The 17521-nt window shown below is 48.8% G+C and overlaps 1 long non-coding RNA gene across 8 annotated transcripts in view; it reads left to right on the top strand.

Annotated features, from left to right (window-relative positions):
* The window catches only part of LOC143823860 (uncharacterized), a 32599-nt gene extending 16773 nt beyond the window's left edge, over nt 1-15826 (top strand). For 6 of the 8 annotated variants that reach the window (XR_013226613.1, XR_013226610.1, XR_013226614.1 and 3 more), the window contains 2 exons: nt 3715-3780; nt 4241-5371. This is a non-coding gene — a long non-coding RNA (uncharacterized LOC143823860). Of the gene's footprint in view, nt 1-2520; nt 2718-3714; nt 3781-4240; nt 5372-11896; nt 11951-12685 lie in introns of those variants that run through there. The other 2 variants (XR_013226615.1, XR_013226612.1) reach the window with 2 other exon arrangements.
* The last annotated feature ends 1695 nt before the right edge of the window (nt 15827-17521 follow it).

The raw sequence follows: 17521 nt of genomic DNA, 5'->3' as shown, positions 1-17521 counted from the left end.
GCCCGGCCTCTCTGGGTAGGGCTGCCGAAGGGAAATTAGAACCTTGTATGGGGCATGGAAAGAGCCTCTTGTGGCGCAGAGTGGTAAGGCAGCGATATGCTGTCTGAATCTGTCTGCCCATGAGGTTGGGAGTTCAATCCCAGCAGCCGGCTCGAGGTTGACTCAGCCTTCCATCCTTCCGAGGTCGGTAAAATGAGTACCCAGCTTGCTGCTGGGGGGTAAATGGTGATGACTGGGGAAGGCACTGGCAAACCACCCCGTATTGAGTCCGCCAAGAAAACGCTAGAGGGCGTCACCCCAAGGGTCAGACATGACTCGGTGCTTGCACAGGGGATACCTTTACCTTTACCTTTACCTTATGGGGCATGGAGCAAAGGAGGGCTTGGGCAGGCTTGTACTGCAAATAGCGGTGAAAAAGATGAAATATTTGACATAGCACATTTCTGAGTGCACCATTGCAGCTGGAAAAGAAGCAGAGCTGTACCCTTTTTGGTACCCTGCTTATTATTACCGCCCGAAGGAGTCCTGAAGTGGCGGCTTATGAACCCCTTACCCGTCCTCTCCCCACAAGAGACACCCTGGGAAGTAGGTGAGGCTGAGAGAGCTCTGAGAGGACCGGGACTGGCCCAAGGTCACCCTGCTGGCTGCATTTGGAGGAGGAGGACTGGAGAATCGAACCTGGTTCTCCGGATTAGAGTCTGCCACTCTTAACCACGACACGGCGCTGGCTCTCAAAAGGTATAGAGGTCAAATCTGTGACCGGGCTTTCTTCTCCTTGTCTTCTTCTTCTGCAATGGTTATCAAACTGGGAGAGGAAGGAAACTGAGCTGAAAAGGAAAAAAGGGAGAGAATAAATTTATACAGCAGCCCAAGTGTTTAAGTGGCCACTTGGAGATAATAGTATAAACAAGCACTTGACTTTAAAGATCTAGCAAGCGCCTTATCAGCTGAGAAGGACTGTTCTGGGTAAACTAATGGCCTTTTATGAATTTGCTGCCAATGACCTTTCTACAATCATCCCTTCCTTTTCCCTGTATGCTGGAAGATCCAGGTGGGCAGCGTGGAGATCATAGAGTCGCCTGGAGATCTTCTGGAATGATAACTGATCTCCGGATTACGGAGATCTATTCCCCTGGAGAAATAGCTGCTTCCAGTACCCTGGCGACCCTGCCAGGTGACTGTGGATCAGTTCTTGCCACTCAGAGGGAAATCCCTCACAGGTGTGTTGTGAGTGTTGAATGGAAGGGAGAGGTACAAAAGTGCCACTGGGAATTCCTTGAAAGAACAGCCGGATAAATGTCATAGAGAGAAGGAGAAAACCATGGACAAGAGGCGGTGGAACAGACAGGTCAGAGAGCCACCGTCAAAGGCAAAGGAGGAGGTCAAGCCTATTGACTAACACGGAGGTCTGTGTTGCACTTGAGAGAAAAAAAACAACAAAGAAGGCCCAACTTTCCATTTTTAACGTTCTAAATTTCCTTTGCTTTCTCTGCTTGAAGAGAAAATTTTTGTGGTTTGGTTTTATTCCTTTGCTGGTTTTTTTTTTAACGGTACCAATAAAACATTGGGGCTGGGGGGGGGGGAGAGACCGTTCATTGGAAATGCCTGAAATATTTTCTCCACTGGAAAAATAATATCCGGTAATATATGGAGAGCCGTGTAAATGCACTTTTGCCTAACACAACAGAACCCTTGTCTGCAGTGATGGATGGGATGGCGGGGGAGGGGGAGGGGAGAAACGGGCAGCTCGGTCCACACCCACCTCTCCCCTCGGAGGCCTCCCTGTAAGATCTGGGCTTGGAGGTTGGAGGCCAAGAAGACCTGGAAATCTCTGTAGACCTTGCTGAAACCCAGCACATAATTAGTTGTGGTCTGAGCCTTCAAAACGTAGGGAGCCAGCAGTGATGAAAAAGGTGACAGACCTCCAGGTTGTGCAGAATCTACGGCTCCAGGCCTGGTGGAATGACCTTTAAAGCTCCAGCACCCAGAGGCAGTCTATGGTCTCCAAGTCCCTTAACCAGCTTTCATGAAACCCTGGGGTTTCTTGTTGACTAGCAGGTGGCGACTATCCCAGTAACGACGCAGACCCGAACTTGGCAACAAAATTGGCCGCAGCCGTTTATTAACCAGAACCCCTCCCAGCCGGAGGGTTGGCCCGTATGCCAGGTAAGGGAGCCCCACCTTGTCAACCGGCCGGCTGACCACCATGCCCGCGGCGTTCCAGCTCCTCGCCTCACTCCCAGCCGGGAGGATGGGATGCCTTCCGCCGCGGGATCCCTGGGAAGCGACCATAAGGGGCCCCACGGGCGTCCGCCTCCAAGGGGCCCCCTCCTCTCGCTTGGCCCCGGGCCCCTGGCCTCCCAGCCGGGTAGGCCGCACCCGGTTGTGGCCAGTCTCCTTAACGAGACCCCCTACTCCAGGGAGTCCCGTACGCAGACGGGCTCCCTGCCTTGCATAACCCCACGACTGCGACGAAAACGATAAGAAACAGGGCGGGAAGGGAGGGTAACTGTCCGGGCGCGAGGTCGACGGGGAAGAGGGCGGGCTGCGTGCGCACGGCCTTTTTAAGGCCTGCAGCCCCGCCTCTCTCCTGGCGCGCCGCGGCGCGGCTGCTGACGCAGCCGGGTCTGCGCCGATCCGGGGCGCCCACCGCCGCGTCAACGGCGGCCGCGCTAATTCGCGGCCGCTATATGGCTCTAGAAGGGTTTCCTGAATGGGTGGGAGTCGATTTTAAAAATAATTTTAAAAATATATTCAACATTTATCAAGGTGATATGACCAGATATGGCCATGTCAACCTGCCCTCCCCCTCCCAAAATAGCCAAAGATGGGCCTGGGGGCAGTGGGAAGGGAAGGGGTCCTGGGTGGGCGTGTCCACAGCTCTGCTTCCAAACCGTATTCTGCGCAATCACTGCACTTCTGGGGTTTCTTAAAGCCTGAAGAATGTTTCAGGGGTTTCTCAATGATTAAAAAGTTGAGAAAGACCATCCTAGACTGTGAGAATATTCTTGGTTAGGCAGGGGTGACTCTTCTTAGCCATCTGTCAGGAACGCGGACACATTGAGTATATTGAGCAAGGGGTTGGACTAGAAATGTTAAAAGAAGGGTCTAACGCTAGCATTCTGTATGCATTCCTTTTAAATTGACCACTCAAACCCTTAAACCTGCTTAGATGGGTTTTAAGGAATCAATGTTACGGTATCTGTCTTGACTTCTGATTGCCTTTTAGAGAGAAGAAAAGCTGGGTTTGTACTGCTTTTACTGCATGAAGGAGTACCTAAAAGGGTGTCCTCTCCCCACAACAGACACCCAGTCAGGAAACTGGGGTTGAAAGACTTCGAAAAGAACTGTGACTTTCCTAAAGTTGCCCAGCTCGTTGCATGTGGACAAAGAGTGGGGAATTCTCCAGATTAGAGATGTTCTTAACCATCACACCAAGCTGGCTCTAGGAAAAGAGAACTCTCTCAGAATGTATTAAATGACTCACCGCTCAGAACGCCTCCCTGAGATCTTGAGTCCATCCCAGTTATTCTTTTGGAGAATTCTTGGCTTGTAAGAGATGCGCGCTTGTCCCGAAACAAATGAAAAATTCAGATGTACTGTTTTCATTTGGGTAATGAAAATGTATGAGAATAGTAGTGAGTTAATAAGAGCCGTTGACCCACTCCTCCATTTCATTCCTTTCATCTCTTCACTTTCTCCTTCATTCCCCAGGGTTCTTCAAGTTGTAACACCTCAAATCCTGTTGAAACAATGGTCAAAGCCCCGTGGTGTGCAGAGGTAGGAATGGAGGGATTATTTTCCCTTTCTTCCAATTTTTTTGTTAGCAGCCTGACCGTCTGGCCGACAAGATAATAGGTTTCCCAGTGAAGTAGGTGGTCAAGGTGGGGTTTGACAATCTCCTGGAATTCTGCTAATAAGATCAGTTACCCTGATGGAAATTGAAACGTTGGAGGGAAAACTCTATGATATATACCACAGAGTGTCAGAGAAACAGAAGTCCTAGAGTGGCATCTTAGCTCCACTGAGTTCCCCCAAGTCTATCTTCCTCAGGCATCGACTCTAAATCTCCAGGATATTCCCAAGCCAGAATTGGAGACCCTACATAGGAGAAAGTCCCATGCTTTTGGTGCCAGTGTCGATATGTGTGTGTGTGTGTGTGATTTACCTTGTTGTTTTCCACGTTCTACCTCCACCTGGTCCATCTTTAGCTCATCCAATTCTTGTGCTTTCTTTCCAGGGATGAAAACGCTGCCTCCAATCAGGGAGATGTCTGTGGGAAGCCTGCTCTGTCACCATGCCTGGTTGAAGCTATAATTAGAAGCGGCCTTGTTTAAGGAGTTCGCGAGCCACGGAGGATTAATTAGGCCTGATATTCATTCCTCCAGCTATGAAATCCAGATGTCTGCAGTTAAACAGAAAACCTTTGGGAGCACTCTCGCGGGCTTCTTTTCTCATCCCCGGGGAACCCAAGTGAAGGAAAGCTGCCCACCCAGAATGAATGCAAGATGCAAGCGTGGAAGGTATCCCCATCCTGTGCATTTGCTGGAAGGCTGGGTTTGAGCCATATCACTCAATTTTATTTTTGTCACGAACAGAAGTACACCGCTGATTTTCTTGCTGCAGGGGGGAATGCATAAATGAGTAAACCTTCCCCTTTTGCTGTGGAATAAAAAAACAAACCCACCTTCCCTAAGTGAAGAACCTTTAATTTTAATCCATTTGTTTATTTACCTTTTTAGCCCTGGCTTGTGGAGATTCATAATGCTTTGCTTCTTTGTGCCATGCCATGAGAAACAGGTATTATAATTATACACAAAAACCATGTATTTAAATTCATCCCCCCCACCCCCAACTAAAGCTTGGAGCTGCAAAATAAAATCAATCAGTGGGAAATCCAATAAAAGGAAGCCCAATTTTGTGCAGTGCACAGTTGTGTAGATAATGGGATTTGCTACTGCAAGATATGCAAGCCATTAAAGGTGCATGTGTACAAAGCACCCTTACATCACAGGGGACTGAGGGGCTGAGATGGTTATATTAGATCTACCGGATTGGCGCCCACGCTCTCTAAATGCTTAAATGTTATTTCCCCACCATCCTGAACATAGGGAAATTGGGATGGGAACTGTGATTATCACCCCTGTATGATGCGCGATATATGTGTAATTTGGGGATTTTATGGGGGATTTTATGGTATTTTAATTATTTTATGCTGTAAACCGCCGTGAGACCTAATTGGGGACTAGATGGCCTGTATGGCCCCTTCCATCTCTATGATTCTAAGGAGCTATGAAAGAAAAGTAGATGGAGAATGGCAATTCAGTTGGTGAAAATTTCCCCAGGATTTATTTATTTATTTTGGGGGGGGCTTGGGTTGGGTTGGACTGTAGTGAAATATTCAAAGACGGAGTGAAAGCTTCAAAGACAATTTCGCCTACTGATTTGAAGCAACCAGCCGCCCACCCTTTGACTTGCAGAAGAAAGGCGAAACCACGCATTCCCACCCACCCGCCCCACTCCACCCCTGAAGCGGTCAGCGATATTTATTTTTCAGATAGACTGTCAACTAGAAGGGTTTTTTTTTTCCCTACGTAGTTTCCTGGAAAACTTCCTTACTGTTCTGCAGTTCATAAACCTCAGCCCAGAGACGGAGCATCCAACAAGCCAGCACAGTTCCAAAGAGTCAGCTGGAAAAACAAACGGCCCTTTCAGTCCCTACCGTCGATGTAGGATTTGTCATCGAGCAGGATTTGAAAAAAATGAAGGGGGGAAAAAAAGAAGGTGAAACCTCTAAATTTAAAGTTAATAGCTAGTGCTACTGCTAGGCATCCCATGACTCCCAGAGATGGAGGGTTCTGGAGAACGTCAACCAAATTAACCTCAGCAAAAGAGGCGTGCTGTTCTCTTACTGCTCCCACCAAAAGCTGCTGACATGTCCTGGATCATTAGGAAAATATCCAACGCAGGAGAGAAATTCGGATGGGCCCACCGCCTTAGGCTTCATTCAGGGGAACGGAGGCAAACAGCCCCAGAAGCACCTGCAGACTGTTATGGTCTTGGCCTCTGATCAGGGTGGATGGGCCTACATGGTGAAAGGGAGGGCCTTAACCGCCGCTAATAACCCTCCGTGGGCAACAAGGATACGTCAGTATGTGAAGCTGCCTTATACTGAATCGGACGGTGGGTCCAACAAGGTCTACTCTGATGGTGGGCAGCAGATGTCCAGGGAGGACTCTCACACTGCCTGCAACCTGGTCCTTTCAAGTGGAGACGCCAGGGATTGAACCGGAGATCTACTGCGTGCCAAGCTGAGGCTCTTGCACCTTCTCATTGTGATGCTAGCCCCCAGGTGGGGCAAGGGGATCTCCTGATGGTGCAGCTCATCCTCAGAGAGAGAGATCAGTTCCCCTGAAACGGCAGCTCTGGAAGGTGGCCTCAATAGTAGGACACTCCTCTCTGCCCCAGATTCTGCCCACTCCCAGCTCCTCCAGGGAATTCCAGCCCAGAGCAGGCAACCCTAATGAACCTGTTGTTGTTGTTGTTGTTGTTGTTTATATGTCACAAGAATCAGGGTGGATTACAATAGAATAAAAAACATATAAAATCATATACACCAGAGATTAAAATAAATTCATTAAAGCATCGGTATTAAATCAAAGATTAAAACAGGAGTTAACTTCTTCTTCTTCTTCTTCTTCTTCTTCTTCTTCTTCTTCTTCTTCTTCTTCTTCTTCTTCTTCTTCTTCTTCTTCTTCTTCTTCTTCTTCTTCTTCTTCTTATTATTATTATTATTATTATTATTATTATTATTATTACATTTATTTACTGCCTTATCTCACAAGAATCAGGGTGGATTACAATAGAATAAAACCATCTAAAATCATCTACAGCAGGGATTAAAATAAATACATTAAGGCATCAGTATGAAGACAAAGGTTAAAACAGGGGTTAACTAGCTGCCTGCTCTTCTAGCCTGGGAGGCATCTGTTCCTCCGAACGGGCTAATGCAATCTGAGGTAAGCACACCTGTGCTCTCATCACAAGGAGCGCTTGGGGACTGCTTGGGCAATCCGCAAGGGTGCATCGGAGACCGGGAGCGAGAGGGAAAGATGCCCAGGAGCCATGGAAGTGTCCCGCGCAGCAGGGTCTGCTGCGGGGCACTGCTGAGTACACAAAATAAGGAAGACTTCCAATTCGCAATGCCTGACATGGCTGGAAGGATCCTGAACCGGGTGGGAATCCCGCGGCCGAGCAGCCTTTGGCTCGTGAAGACACAAAGCCGCTATTGACCTCAGCGGGCGTGACCAATGGAGCCACACACCACAACGATATGAAACGTAACCTCCATGAACTCATATTCCCAGCCTGGTCACCGTCAAGAACTGTGAAAAGGCGCACTTGTTCTGGGGGATGGAAAAACAAAATCAGCTTGGGCAGAAATGATGACTCCAGCAGCGGCTAAATGGATGATTAGGGGTTTCTAAATATGTCGCGCAGGCCGGGGGCAGCCGCTTCCTTCCCTGACGAAGCCCGTGTCGCTGGACATGTCAGTTGTGTGGAAAGTTGTCAAGGCGGTGGTGGTGGGGGGGGGAGAGCGCTTTGAGTCTTGTGGCATGTGCTGAAACCTAAGCTTAATGGTAATTTTAAGGGAGGGGGGGGGAAGAAACAGTCAAGGGTTTAGCGGAGGGAGTTCTGCCTGGATTCAATCAGCGAGTGGACAGCTTATGTTTCTGCGATATAATCAAAGAATTAACCAAATTGTCTAAGTAGGGCTTTCTAGCCTTTCTCTTGCTTCTGAATTCTATTTGCACAGGTTTTTAGGTCCACGTTTCATCCAGCCAGCAGGCAAAGCGAGCAAATTAAATGCACGGGACGTTCGAGCCATATAGTTGTTTAGTTTCAAGTGTTTCTATGGCACCTCTGCAGAGGCCTTGCGCTAGAACCACAAGACATTAAAAAGGAGCCAGGGCGGTGTAGCGGTTAAACTGTCGGATTGGGATCTGGGAGACCCAGGTTCGAATCCTCACTCGTGCTATGGGAGTTCCATGTCATAATCTCTCAGCCTAACCCACCTTGCAGGGTTGTTGTGGGGATGACACCAAGGAGGGCGAATGATGTAAGTCATTTTGGGTCCCCATCAGGTGAAAGGGAGGATGCAGAATGAATAAATGAGAACACAAAGCTATTAAACATTAGCTGCATAAAGGTGGTCCATAAGACAGAAGCATTTTAAACGGATAAGAAAAACCTTGTCTTGAGTCACCACCAGCCTCACCTCTGAAAGAGGGAGCCACGGAAAGCAGAGCTTGAGAAAAGAGGACAAAAATATATCCCCCTCCCTTAAAACGTCATCAACCATGCAAGGAATCTGGTTTCAAAACCCAGTGGTTCGCAAGCTGGGGGTGGCAACTCCAGGGGCTGCAGAGTTCTCGCAAGGTGTTAAGCACTGACCCTGACGTTTGCTGGCAGCGGCTCATGGGAATTGTAGTCCATGAACATCTGGAGGACCACAGGTTGACTACCCCTGCTATAGGGTGTCTGGAAGCAGAATTATGATTCCCATGTTCACTCCAAACATAGACCTGTTCGTGGGGGGTTGGGGGACAGGGTTGCCAGCTCTAGGTTGGGGGGACTCCTGGAGATTTGGGGATGCAGCCTGGGGAGGACAGGAGCCCCTGTGGAGATATGAAACCATAGCGTCCCCCCTCCAACACATCCCTTTTCTTCAGGGGTCTCCTGGGGCGGAGCTGCAATTCCAGAGCATCCCCAAGGCCCACTGGCCGGCTGGCATCCCAAACCAACAACTCCCCCGAACAGCAGAGATGCAAATCGCCCACCTGCTCCAAGCAGCGGGAGAAGGTTTTAAATGATGAAAAATACCTTCCATTTGGAGGGAATATTCTAACTTGGGTCTTTTTGGGGGGGGGCTCTTTCATCCCCCCCAGCGCTCTTTCTGCACCGGCCCTGAAACTGAGAGCACCAAGGCTGGAAAAATCAGGGTTTCCTTTCCCCCCCTCCCTTCTCCCCAGGAGCAATGTAATAATGCTAATGGAAGAGAGAATGGGAAAGAGGAAATGTTTCGCTAACACGGAGAATTTCTGGCCTGCGTCCTTCTCAGAGGCCTGTTTGTCAGGGGGGAAAGGAAATTGGTGGCTGGCTGAAACTCGAGCCGAGGCAGCTGCCGGGCCAGCCTTTCATTGCTGGCTGTTCCAGGCACACTGGCTTCAGTGTGGGGGTGATTAGCAGATGCCGCATGCCTCCCCCCCCCTCCCCGCGCATGGGACCTTGGCGTGCCGCGGTTTCCAAGCCAGGGTCCAGGTGATTTAGGAAAGGGAGAGTGGCGAAGGGGAGGCCACATGTCACTTTCCGAAAAGCAACAAATACTTCAGGCCCCTGGTCGAAAGACTGCATAAAAGGGCTTTTTGTGTGTGGCGAGGCCAGGGTGGTGTCCAACCGAATCACTTGCACCAGGTGGAGGAACTCGATCTGGATTCAAATTCTGGGCTCTGTTTACACGGACAGACCTCTTGGTTCTCTCCCCCACCACCACCCCATGCCCTTTGGCAGGACCCGGTGTGTCTGCGGACGGGAGAAACTGGAGCCACGTCCTCCAAGCCCCAAACCCCAAGCCGAGGCGGGGATGTCCTCGGTTCAGCTCTCCATCTGTCAGCGTCCCTTTCTGGGGCTTGCTGCACTCACCGAACCGAAGAAAAGGTATTTCCTGCAGGGAGGAAGGCGGCAGAGAGTTTGAATTGTGGCAGGCACAAACTTGGAACCAAGGAGAAAAGAAAAAATCCTGCTTCGGGAGGGGGGGAAATGATTGCCTTGAGATCGCAGATGGCTGCTTGAGAGATCGCCAAAGGCCACCTACGGAGTTTAGAACGGGGGCAAAAAATGTTAACCCGGAAACGGGTTACACTGTATTAATGCATTTATTAGGTTTAAATCCTGCTCTAGCCCATGAGGGTAGTCAAACTGCGGTCCTTCTCCTCCTTCTTCCTTCTTTCCTCTTTCTCTTCCTCTCCTGTCCCTTCTCCCTTCTTCTTCTTCTCCTTCTCCTTCTCCTCCTCCTTCTCCTTCTCCTTCTCCTTCTCCTTCTCCTTCTCCTTCTCCTTCTCCTTCTCCTTCTCCCTTCTCCCTTCTCCCTTCTCCCTTCTCCCTTCTCCCTTCTTCCTTCTTCCTTTTTCCTTTTTCCTTTTTCCTTCTTCTTCTTCTTCTTCTTCTTCTTCTTCTTCTTCTTCTTCTTCTTCTTCTTCTTCTTCTTCTTCTTCTTCTTCTTCTTCTTCCTCCCTCTCCCCCTCCCCCCCCCCACATTTCAAGGGCCACCAGACAACATCTTCCCCTCCTGGAGGAGATTTCATAACGCCTGAGATCTTGTGCCACAAACCCACACAAGTGGTTTTTCCTGGTAGTGACACCCTTGCGCTCGCTCATTTCTTCCGGAGAATCCAGACAAGGTTTCTCCTGGATCACTGCATTCCTGTGGCTTGTTGTTATTTTTTCCCCCCAGACATCCTCTCACTTTTTCCCATCACGCTTAGCGATCTGTGGAGCTCCCAGTGCAACTGTAGCGCAATCGGTTATGGTCTGATGCTGATGCTCTGTGACCGTCCCACTGAGTTTGGAGACATGACGTGGGAGGCCGTAGGAGAGGAAGCCACTTCTGTCCATGGCTGGTTCTGGTTTTAATTATGGCACGTGACATGCTCAGAAAAAACCCAACTTACCCTGCAAGCTATACTCCTTGTTTTGCAGCTGGTGAAAGAGGAAGGAAGAAGGAAGAGACCCTGCAGACCACCAAAGAGGGGTTAATGCAACCTGCGTAGAAAAGATGGGAACTACAGTGAGGAGGGGAATCAGGTGGGGAATCAGATGGTGAGATCCAGTGCACTGCATTTCCAGCTCCAGCCAGGCACTCCAGGGGTCACATGGATGCCATATTCAGCTGAGCAGAATTTCTGGGACACTTCCTGGTTTTGCAGTTGGCAAAGTTCAGCATTACATTCAGCGGCTGGCCGAATAGCCACCCTTGGCACATGCTCAGAGCTTAGTGGATTGCTGGTCATGATCCAGTCATGCATCAATGGAAAATGAACAGCGCTTGGGATTTAGGTGCAGTTTTCGTTCCTGGGATGTTGGTGGCATCCATTAGGTGCGTTTCCCATGGATGCACAAAGTGCATGCAGTTTAGCTTAGATGGTCTGGATTGAACCTCACTTGGGTTTCCTCTTAACTTGGGTAGAATGTGAAGAGAAATGGACACGTTTGCCCTGAAGATTAGAAAGCTGAGAGACTTATGGGCTTCTACCCATCTCCTGCGAATTCAGGACTCAGACCTGACAAAATGGTGAGATGGAAAACAATAGGAAGAAAACACTTCAGAAGGTACCTGGCTTGATCAGCCAAGTGGTCACCTAGTCCCGCATCCTGGTGATGCTTGGGTCCCCAGACTTAGGTTGAGAGGTAAATGAATGCTGCCCCATTTGTACCCACAGGCAATGTGCACAGGAGGTCTCCCGAGGCAACCACAACATTGAAAAGGGAGAGGGGTCCCCTTGGACCTCTTAAAAGACTAAGCTTGGGATCATGGGACCTGAATGGACGAAAGCCACGAGAACCAGCTTGGTGTCTTGTTTAAGAGCAGCAGTCTCTAATCTGGATAACTGGTTTTGATTCCCCACTTCTCCTCCACACGCAGCCTGCTGGGTGACCTTGGGCCAGTCACAGTCCTATTAGAGCTGTTCTTCAGTTCTCTCAGAGCTCTCTCACCATCACCGACTTCACAGGGTGTCTATTGCAGGGAGAGTAAGGTAAAGCGATTGTAAGCCCCTTTGGGTAGTGAAAAGCAGGGCATAAGTACCAACTCTTTTAATCTTTTGCTTGTGATGCCCAGGTGTTTTAGATCAGGCCAAAGAAGAGTCTCCGCGCAGTTTTCTTCAGCATACCGGTAAGTGGACCCATGCCATCCTTCCCCAGTAGAAGCACGCCTTCGCATATCTCAGTGCGTGCACATCCCTTTGACATGCTCTCCAACAGGAGAAGTGTGGATGAGGAGCATGGTCGAAGAATTTGTTTGACTTCCTGGCTGGCACTCCTCCGCACCGAGGTTTACTCAAGTACCGCCTAGGATATGTTGCATCCTTTCGTGACTTCCATCGCCGCGCTCTGCCATGCCTTTCTGCCACAGACACCGTCTTTGTTTAGCGCATGCCCTTTTAATCCTGGCACTGTCAAAGCTTGGCCCATTAACCCGGCATTTGGGGTGATTTATGAGCTGTGCATGGCAAAGGCGGTGTTATGACAGTTGGGCCAAGATTATTTTGCAGGTTGGAACATTTTGGGGGTTGTTTGAAAAGCGGGATCTGAGCTGAGTTTCTGGAGTCTGGAATCGAGGGACGCTCAGGGCAATATGGGGATTTTCATTCCCACCCAGCTGACAGCTCCGATCAAGGGCAAGCGAGACGGGCGTGAGGGGAGGAAGCCGAAATGGGGGAGAGGCAGAGCCATCCCCGTGCGGTTAGACGAACAGGAGTTCCAGCTCGAGGGATCGAGAGAAAGTACAGCCCTATCCCCACCCCTCTCCTGGGTTAGGCCTGATTTCATGTATAAATGATGAGATTGAAACCTTTTTTTTAAAAAGGGAGATATTTCATATATGCTTTTAATTTTCCTTGACACTCAGTTTTGCAAAGTGTTGGATCAGCATGTCAGCAAGATGTTTCTGCCACCATCTCTCTCGAGTTCTTCTAGAAGTCACCTCTCTGTCAATCTGAAAAAGATTTAACATTTCCCAGGACAACACAACAGGTGTCATCAGAGGACAGGGCTATCAGCTATTAGCCTTGTTGTCCAACTTCCAACCTCCAATCGAAATCTCGGGCGGCCAGAGGTTCCCTGCTCTACTGCAAGACGTGGAACCGAGAGGAGAACCTCTTCTTGAAGACACCACCAACAGCTGAAGAACATCCAACAGAGGCAGCCCTTTGTGGACACAGAGGACTAGAAGAAGAGTTGGTTTTTATAGCTCACTTTCAATCATTTTCCCTTCCTCTCCCCACAACAGAAACCCTGTGAGGGAGGTGGAGCTGAGAGAGCTGTGACAGGACTGCTTTGTGAGAACAGCACTTGTCAGGGCTATGACTAGCCCAAGTTTCACCCGGCTGGCTGCATGTGGAGGAACGGGGAATCAAACCTGGCTCGTCAAAGTAGAAGCCCCTACTCTCAACCATTACACCAAGCTACAGATGGAGAATATGTGCAGGATCTGTTCTTAGACTTGAAGGTTCCCACAGGATGATGGGACCAAGGGGCCTTTTAGGATATTTTCCTGCAATTCCCAACATGAATTCCCCCTTCTTGTGCTGCATGTATGTCAGACCTCAACCTGAGACATGCAGAGATGGGTGTTTTCATTTTCTCCGGGAAATTCTGTCGCCCTCCTCTCTCCAGATGTCTGCTGATCTCTGAACTCTTCAAGAAATAAGAGTTGCCCATGAGGGTCATTTCAACACGGAACTCTCAACCTAAGGATCGGGGGTCTTGATTCCACCCCCCGCCAGCCAAAGGCACAAAACCAGGCTGATTTTTGCAGGCTGAGACAGCCTCTCTTTACCTGGTGGGGATGTTGATTTTCCATGGATGGCCTAGTTGGAAAATACCAAGGCTGTTTGCTTGAACGGGCCAGAGGAAGGTTGACTTTCCCTACCTCTCCACCAGATCAAACAGAGGACAATTCAGGCAACCAGTAAATTATTTCAAGAGAGCTGCGGTTCAGGGAAAGTGCGCTTCGTACGATATGCCGTAGGCTGATCCCAGCAGGTAGCTGTGTTGGTCTGAAGTCGCAGAACAAAGTTTGAATCCAGAGTAGAGAGTGGGCCTATGAAACATCTTCATGATGCTGTGTCCAAATCCAGGGCTTATTCTCCACTTCTATAGGTGATCTTGGGATTTCCATTTCACGGTGTCTGACAAAGTATGCTGTGTGTGCACACAAACTTACACCTTGAATAAAACTTAGTTGGTCTTAAAGTTGCCATTGGACTCACAATTTGGGATGCGGTTGTCTGTTTGCCCGAGGGCTGAATCGTTTCTAGCATGGCCTGCGAGGCTTTTTAGAGTTTTGGGTTTTCTTTTTTTCCTTCCTTGCTAAATTCATTGATGCAAATGAACGACAAAACCCACCTGGAGAAAATGGCTGCCTTGGAAGCCAGACATTATGGCCTTATCCCTAGTGGGGGACCCTGCCCTTCCCAAACTGTACCCTCCCCAAGCGCTGACCCTAAATCTCCAGGAATTTCTCAACCCAGAGTTGGCAACCCTTGGGGACCCTTCCAAAAACGGATCAAGTTGGTTTCACTGACGGTGCCAAGACTTAAGAAGCCGCTCTGTCTTAAGGCACTGGGCCAGGGGGTTGGGGGACCACGCATGCAGCAGGAGATTTGGAGAATGCCAGGCCTGTTCATCCTATCCTGGCCAAGCCTTGGGAAATTGGGGGAAGCAGCGGTTCCCCTTCCTCTCTCCACCTCCCTCTGGCCTTATGGCGAAGCTCTAGGGTTACTCTATTAGGGACGGGCTTAAAAGCCTCCCAGAAAACTGAGTCGGAGACATAGGGAGGGCAAGAGTGTTTATTGCGCGGTGTTTATGAAGCCATAAAATAGAAACATTAGGTTTCACTGCCCAGTCGAAGCGTTACGCGGAAGCCGCCCCTCTATGGCGGGCGTAATGAATACCAAGCGCGTACAGTGGTGGAAACAATTAGCCAGCTCCTATCTTGCTGTAATCAAACTTCCCGTTAAATTAGCATCTCGCTGGTGCGAGCTACCACAGCTATTATGTCGTCTGACTGCACAGAATGCCCCGGGGGTTCTCCGTCCAGGGATACATTCCGAGGCCTGTACACCCCCCCCCCCCGCCCCAGTCAGTTCTAGGAGGGTTCGCTTTTGAGCAAAGTTGCCCTTTGGTTACCCTCTCTCAGGGACGTCTCTGCCAAGGCCAAGGGTTAGATTTCCTTCTGTGGATTAAGTACTTGGTTCATGTCAACAAGGTGGCCGTGGAGATAGAGGCAAGCAGGAAGAGGGTCTCAAGAGCTGAGCTGAGAAGGCTCCAAGGACTCCCGGGCAGAAGATTAATCCCGATAACGGAGGATTAGACTCTGTGGTCTCTCTGCCGAGTCCAGTCAAGGGGCCCTGGCAGAGATGCAATGGGGACTGCATCCAGAGTCTGCATCTCGCCCACAACGCCTCTCAAAGGCCAAATGAGAAATGAGACACTCGGGCAATTTGTATCCTTTGTAACAGAAGATCATGTAAATGCACCGATTCCTTCTTCCTCCTCGCCATCTTTGGCGAAAAGGGAAATTCAAAAGTGGGTTTTCTGCCTCGGATATATCCGGCGCTAGCCGATTTCTTGCCTTCGAGGCTGAAACGTTACCCCTTTCCTTTCAAGCCAAGAGGTACAAGCAAATGAAACTCGCAGTAGATGGCTGAAATCAATTGTGCCGGGTTTGTTAACAGGGACTCCCTCTTTAGAGTTGTGGGGAATGTATTTTGGACAGAGTGCTGCAATCTATATTTTTAAGGATGCATTAGAACAAATTTTGAGTCCAGTGGCCCCTTTAGGGCCAACAAAGTTTTAATCAGGTTGTACACTTTTGTGTACATAGCACACTTCGTCAGACAATGATGAACCAGTTCATCAGAAAGTCAGTGAACTGACTGAAAACCTTTATTCTGTTAGACAGTACGGATGCCACAAACTTCACAGCAAATGCATTCAATGGGCAAACATTATTATTATTTTTTATTATTATTAAACTTTTATTAAACATACAACAGCAGTAACAAACTGATCTGTTCCACCTTCAATAACTGTTGAACAATTTTCTGTTTTCTGCCGGGGTCAAAGATGGACTGTGTGTGTGTGTGTGTATGCATGAAATGCTGAAAATTACATTGCATAAATCTATGAAAAATAACCCACACAAAGAGGCTTGAACTGTTTGCAAAGAGCCCAACTGTATGCCGAAATACTAGCTCCCCGTTCTATCATGTGTGACTGTTTAATAAGCTTTTTGTGGTTGATCAGCACAAAGCAAGATGTGCAGCTGGGCCAGCTTATTCTGAACTGAGGCAAATTTTGGGGTCTCCCATGTTTGAAATCTCAGCCCTTCTGTATTTTAACAACAATCACACTTTATCCTCACCTCCCTCCTACGGGAGAGTAGGCGGCGAGTTCCCGGATTGTCTTAGTGTAATCGTTTTAATGCAATTCAAATTGTTTTTCATGTTTAGAATGTTTTTAGTCATTGCTTATTTTGACACGTTGTGAGCCACTCTGAGCCCTTGGGGAAGGGTGGCAGGGAAATTTGGAAAGAAATAAACTAGGGGCTAATCTCAGCTGGAATGCTTGCTTTTCCAAACACAGCTCTGGCCTGGCATGAGTGACAGAACGCCACAGTTAATATTCAGGGGATTCATAGCTTCGCCACAGATGTTTTGATGGCGCAGGTGTCAAAGATGATAAAACATCAGGAGTAAGGGTGGTCGTCTTGTCTCGGCTGGAAGACTCCCGGCTGGGATTTAGCAAAATCTGGGTCCCATTGTTCATTAGACTGTAAACTCCACGTATGACCTTCAGGGAAATCAATTAACCTCCCGGGTCCTCCCTTCCTGCCCTGTAAAATGCTTCGGCTTGGCTTTTCAGCCGCGGAGGGAAATCGCCAAGATGCTTTACTCCTTAAGAAACATAGTCCTTCCTGTCTAATAGTTTGATGTTTTCTTTTTACAGAAATGTTGCAAAGAAAGTCAAGTACATGTTTGTGTCATATCACAGCTTGTCCAATAACTAGATCCGAGTCTAGTGTCACTTTAGAAGATGTTGAGGGGGGGGGGGGGGTAATGAGCTGTTGAGAGGCAAAGCTCCTTCCGTCCGATATCCTGTAAAATGAAAATGAGGGGCCAGGCTCCAAAGACTCATCCATGAAACTCATTGGGTCTCCCCAGACTGACTACATAAACACATGATGGAATATGCCCCTAATTTTAAAGCATAAGAAGAATATCCAATATGGCAAGGGTAGTCAACCTGTGGTCCTCCAGCTGTCCATGGACTACAAGTCCCATGAGCCCCTGCCAGCAAATTCATGGGAATTGTAGTCCATGGACATCTGGAGGACCACAGGTTGACTACCCCTGCTATACGGGACACAGAAGGAGATACGGAGTTAGCATAGTTAGATTAGGAACTTCCTTATATTTTCAGATATTCTCCTCGTGTCCAGATTGGCTCAACTGGAGACTTCTTGCTGCTTTCCTCCAGAGAATGTTAATCAGTTAGACTGTTAGGACACACTCTCTGTCTCTCTCTCTCTCTCTCTCTCTTTGTCTCTCTCTCCCCCCTCTAGAGTCTACCATTCATCTGTTGAAACGAATGATGGACACAAATGGACCTGAAGCATTTACAACCTCCAAGGTGCAAAATATAGCTTTGTGAAGGGAAAGTACCCTTTTTGTAAATGCTT

This window comes from Paroedura picta, chromosome 14 (assembly GCF_049243985.1).
Source record: "Paroedura picta isolate Pp20150507F chromosome 14, Ppicta_v3.0, whole genome shotgun sequence".
Taxonomy (NCBI): Eukaryota; Metazoa; Chordata; class Lepidosauria; order Squamata; family Gekkonidae; genus Paroedura; species Paroedura picta.
The sequence above is the reverse complement of the archived record's forward strand: the minus strand, read 5'-3'. Positions and strand labels throughout refer to the sequence as shown.